The following is a 5,874-nucleotide window of genomic DNA, read 5'->3' on the forward strand; positions in this document are numbered from 1 at the left end:
TTTTTATTGAAATTATTTAAATATATAAAGAAGAAAAAAATATGTTAGTGCTCGAGAACTAGTCTTAAGCATCTTTTTGATCAAATAATAGAGTTTTTATTTATATTTAAAAATTTATTATATTAATTAATAGTGTGTTTATTTATATTTAAAAAATTATTATATTAATTGCCACTGTCTTAAGCATCTTTTTGACCAAATAGGGAGTCTTTATTTATATTTAAAAAATTATTATATTAATTAATAGTGTCTTTTGTTCTACTAAAAAAATATTATATTAATTAATAGTGCTTTATTTCTCCTTCGTTTGCTCCTTGCTTTACTGTTTCACCACTTCTTGCAGAGTTAGCATAGCTAATCACCAAGCAACATATAGCATAACTGTAATGGCGTCTTCTTCGACTTCATCCGCTCAGACTATATTTAAGTATGATGTTTTTTTGAGTTTTCGAGGTGAAGACACTCGTAAGACATTCGTTGATCATCTCTATCATGCTCTTCAGCACAAAAGCATCCACACTTACAAAGATGACGAGAGAATCAAGAAAGGGGAGAGGATCGATGATGAGCTCATCRAATCCATTGAAGACTCAAAATTCTATATAATTGTTTTCTCCAGGAACTATGCATCTTCATCTTGGTGCTTGGATGAACTTGTAAAGATTATGGAGTGCCAGATGGTGACTGAGCATACTGCTTATCCCGTCTTCTATGATGTAGAACCCACTGAAGTCCGCAACCAAAGTGGGGAATTTGGAAAAGCTTTTGCTAAACAAGAAAAGAAAGAGGCTGCTGAAAAATGGAGAGAGGCTCTAAAAGAAGCAGCCAATCTTTCTGGGTTTGGATTGAAGAACACTGTAGATGGGTAATTCATCCATATATAATATTTCTGCCATATTATTTCGTATTGATTCTTGGTAATCTACCATTATCCTATGATGTGAAACGGTCATCCATGGGAGATCATGTTGTGTTGTCAAATTCAAAATCAAACCTGAGTCCCTGTTGAAAGATAAAACATGTGATATGATTACATGACTCTCTTAATTACTTCATATTCATATGTATGTTATAAATCTGAATTTAAATGAATTGTTCATGTGGGATTTTGGGCTAGCTAATTTTGTCTTCTTTAAATACACAGGCATGAAGCTAAATTTATCCAAAAAATTGTTGAAGAGATCTCACTAGAGTTGCGATCCATCAATTTCAGCGTCGATGAAAAATTAATTGGCATGGAGGCTCGAATAAGGGATGTTGTTTCATCATTAGATACAAATATTGATGACGTTCGAATGATAGGAATCAAGGGGATGGGAGGTGGTGGGAAGACAACTTTGGCAAGAGCTGTTTTTGATCGAATATCCTTTCGGTTCGAAGGTAGCAGTTTTGTTGAGAATGTTAGGGAAAATTCAAATCCCAATTTATCCCGTTTGAAGAAATTACAGAAACAAGTCCTTAAAGATGTGTTAAATGCCCAGGACATCAAAATAAGTAATGTTCATGATGGGAAAAAGATGATAAAAAAGATGATGAGTTGTAGAAAGGTTCTTGTTGTTCTGGATGATGTGGATCATGTAGACCAACTTAAGGCGTTAGCGGGTGAGCTTAATTGGTTTAATAAGGGAAGTAGAATTATCATCACAACAAGAGATGAGCAAGTGTTGGTAGCACACAAAGTAGCGAACTCCAATATTCACGATGTCAATCTATTAACAGATGACGAAGCAATTTGCCTCTTGAGTAGGTGTGCATTTGGGAATCAGAGTCCAAATCCTGGGTACGAAGACCTATCAAGAAACGTTATAAGTTATGCTGCTGGTCTCCCCTTAACAATCACAGTTTTGGGTGCGTTTCTTTGTAATGCTAAGGAGCATGTATGGATAGATACCCTCGCAAGACTTGAAAAAATTCCATTGGATGAAACTCTACAAAAGCTAGAGTTAAGCTATATGGGTCTAGATACCGATTGCAAGGAAATATTCCTAGATGTTGCATGCCTATTGAAAGGTTTGATGAAAGAAGAAGCAATCATAGCGCTTGAAAGCCGTGGATTTCACGCTATACACGGTTTGACTGTTCTTCAGAACAAATCTCTCGTAACTATTTCTAAAGATGGGTTCTTGAACATGCATGACCATATAGAAGAAATGGGGAGATATATTGTTCGTCGTTCGAACCTTAATGAGCCTGGAAGACGCTCCCGATTGTGGATTACAAAGGAAATTGAAGATATATTGGTTAACGATTTGGTAAGAATCAAATTTATTTGTAAAGTTGAAAAACACCAACAAATTTTCAATCCTCATGACCTAAGTAAGTTTCACTAGGGGTGTAAATGATGCGAGTCGATTTCGAGTATCAATATACTTGATTCAAACTCAATAGCCATTTCTCAAGTTCAAACTCGACTCGAAAACTCGCAAGTAGTTAAAACTAAACTCGACTCAAACTTGATTGCAATTTTTTAAACTCGAGCTCGAACTCGAATCAAGCTCCAACTCGAACTCGAATCAAGCTCACCCGTCGAAATTTATGAAATTTTAGGGATATAAAACTTAAATGTGTTCTCTTAAATTTTAAAAGATTAAAGAGATGCACCTTAAACTTCATCATCAAAAAAAAAATAAAGTTACAAACTTCATTCATCTCCCTCTCTTTTTATAACACCTCTTCATTCTTTTTTTACTATCTCTATTCCAACGTAGGACAATTTCTGCAAAATTTTTATAGTTTCCGTCTTTTTTAATTATGATTTTAGTAGAAAAATCTGTTGATTAGTTTTAGAGTTAATATATTTCGAGTCGAGTTCGAGTTTTGAGCCGAGCCTATTCGAGTCGAGTGTTGACCGAGTTTTGACCAAGTCAATCTCGAGTAGTTGGCGAGTTGTCTTGTATCATTTACACGCGTAAGTTTCACGGTCAATACTTTTGGATTTCAGGGGACTGAAGCAACATGTATAAAGCTGTGGGCGAAAAAAGTCAATAAAAAAACTATTACGAAAGGCCTTAGAAAGATGGAGAAACTTAGATTTCTTGACATTTTCTACAGCACAAGAGATTTGGGGTATGATGAAGATGTCCCATACTTACCGGATTCTTTGCAATATCTAAATTCGCGTTCTCTCCTTTTTCGTGTTTTACCGAAAACATTTCAAGGAAGTAATCTTGTTGCTCTCGAAGTGCGTGGCATGAAACAACTTTGGGAAGGGGGAGAGAGAAAGGTAAGTGTAATGGTTTTGCATCATTTATAGATATATTATGACACTACACATCTATTGCTCTCTTTTTACACTCTCCATCTTTTCTTTTTGTTTTTCTTATCATAGGTTCTTCCCAAACTTCGATTCCTTAAACTCAGTCCTTCGTATTTGAGGACCTTTGACCTTGGGCTAACTCCAAATCTTGAGATATTAAATCTTGAACGTAGTCGTGATTTGCTAAAATTTCACATGCCTCTTCCATGCCCAAAACTCAAATCCCTCAACCTTAGTGGTTCAAAGTTGAGTACCCTTGACCTTAGGTTGGTCCCGAATATCGAGACGTTGAATCTTCTGGAATGTTCAGATTTGGTAGAACTTCACATTCCATGTGAATGTCCACAACTCAAATTCATCAACTTGAGTAGTCCAAAGTTGAGGTCCCTTGACCTTATGTTGGTTCCGTATATCGAGACATTGAATCTTAATGAATGTTGTGATTTGGTAGAACTTTTCATGCCATGTAAATGTCCACAACTCACATTCCTCAACTTGAGTAGTTCAAAGTTGAGGTCCCTTGACCTTAGGTTGGTTYCGAATATCGAGACACTGAATCTTCATGGATGTAAGGATTTGGTAGAACTTTGCATCCACCGTGAATGTCCACATCTCAAATCCCTCGACTTGAGTTGTCCACCTTCTTTGAGGTCCCTTAACCTTGGACCAACTTCGGATTTCGAGATATTGAAATTAGAAGAATGTGATTATTTGGTAAAACATGACATGTTCCTTGAATGTCAACAACTCAAATCCCTTGTCCTCGATATTTCAACGTTGAGGACCCTTGACATTGGGTCAATTCCGAATCTCGAGACATTAGAACTTCAAGGATGTTATAATTTGGTGGAATTTCGCTTGCACGATGAACGTTGCAAACTAAGAACCCTCAGCCTTGGATGTCCACAGTTGAGGACCTTTGACCTTGGGATGACTCGGAATCTTGAGGCTTTGACTCTTGATGGGCATGATGATTTGGTACAACTTCTCGATTCCGTCAGATATCAACAACTCAAAGACCTCGAAGTGATTAATTCAAAGTTGAGTACCCTTGAGCTCACCCGAAATCTCAAGAAGTTGATTCTTACATCTTGTGATTTGGTAGAACTTCACATCCCCGTTGGAGACGTAATGCTCAAATCTCTGGACATCAAAGGATGCTCAAAGTTGAAGACACTTGACCTTGGGGGAACTCCAAATCTCCAGAGTTCACACATTGAAGAATGTTCCAGTTTGGTAAAACTTCTTGCTCCCATTGGAGGTCTAAAAAAGCTCACCAACTTAAAAGCAAAAGGTTTTTTGAGGTTTACAAATTTACATATTAAGAGATATTATGGATTATTATTACCTATTTTATATCTACATGGAATGTCGATAGATAAATGCCCATTGCACCCTGATGATAATTTCCCCAAGTTTCAGTTTGATTGTACATATGAGGAAGATCTACCCTCATCGATTGGAAATGTTGAGAAGCTTATTTCGGTAAGTTCCTCTTGTGCTTGCACAGACCTTGAGAGTTTTTTCGGAAGCATTTGTGGTTTACAGCACTTAGGATACCTTACACTGAAGGGCGATATTCCAGAGGTGCCCAAAGACCTTGACAACTTACAATGTCTAGTGCAGCTCAGTTTGTGGTCTCCAAGTATTAAACATCTTCCTGATAGCATTTTATCGTTGAAACATCTGAAATTTCTCAATCTTTTTGATTGTAAGCTTCTTGAGAAGTTACCGGAGGAGCTTGGCCGATTAGAATGTTTAGAGGAACTGTATTTGAGTTCTAAAAAGATTAAACATCTTCCGTATAGCATTTGTATGTTGAAACATCTGAAATTTCTATCACTTTATGACTGTGAGCTTCTAGAGAAGTTACCGGAGGATCTTGGTCGATTAGAATGTTTAGAGAGGCTAATACTAAAACGGTGTCTAGTTTTACGAGATATTCCGAACAGCATATGTAGGTTGAAAAGTCTAAAGTATCTCAGTCTCCACGATTCTATTAGAGTTGAGAAATTGCCAGAGGAACTTGGACGTTTAGAATGTTTAGAAAAGTTGGATATACGAGGTACAAGCATAAATAATCTTCCCCCGAGCATTTCACCGTTAGGAGGTCTGGAAATTATTCGATCAGAAGACGGAACAACCACAACTACAACTACGGTAGGAGGTCTGAAAATTGTTCGATCAGAAATCGGAACAACCACAACTACAACTATGGTAGGAGGTCTGGAAATTGTTCGATCAGAAGACGGAACAACCACAACTACAACTACGGGAGGCTACTGTACTGTACTGTAACATATTTTCTCTTGTTGGCACGAATGGATCTTACTGCACTTCATCAATAACAGGATGTAGAGATGAAGAGGGGGCTGAAAATGAGGTGCTTACTTATGCTTGACATGAATCAAGTGGGGATATGAATCTGTTGCATGACTATTTCTTTAAACATGCTTCATTTTGTTTCTTCAGGGATGTCRTSTTTATGAAGCTATCATACAAGAATGGACTCAGCAGGTGCAGGATATGGTAATATGAAGAAGTTTGCTGTGGTTGAGTACTATTCAAAGGTGGTGTTTTTACATAACTCATGATTTCATATAAATTGAACCTTAAAT

At 36.9% G+C, this 5,874-nt stretch overlaps 1 pseudogene; it reads left to right on the forward strand.

The window, feature by feature from the left end:
- Nucleotides 1–386: 386 nt before the first annotated feature.
- Nucleotides 387–5,554, forward strand: LOC112503204 (annotated as a pseudogene).
- Nucleotides 5,555–5,874: the final 320 nt, after the last annotated feature.

This window comes from Cynara cardunculus, unplaced genomic scaffold (genome assembly GCF_001531365.2).
Source record: "Cynara cardunculus var. scolymus isolate 2C unplaced genomic scaffold, CcrdV1 Un_Scaffold_2684, whole genome shotgun sequence".
In the NCBI taxonomy this organism is placed as follows: domain Eukaryota; kingdom Viridiplantae; phylum Streptophyta; class Magnoliopsida; order Asterales; family Asteraceae; genus Cynara; species Cynara cardunculus.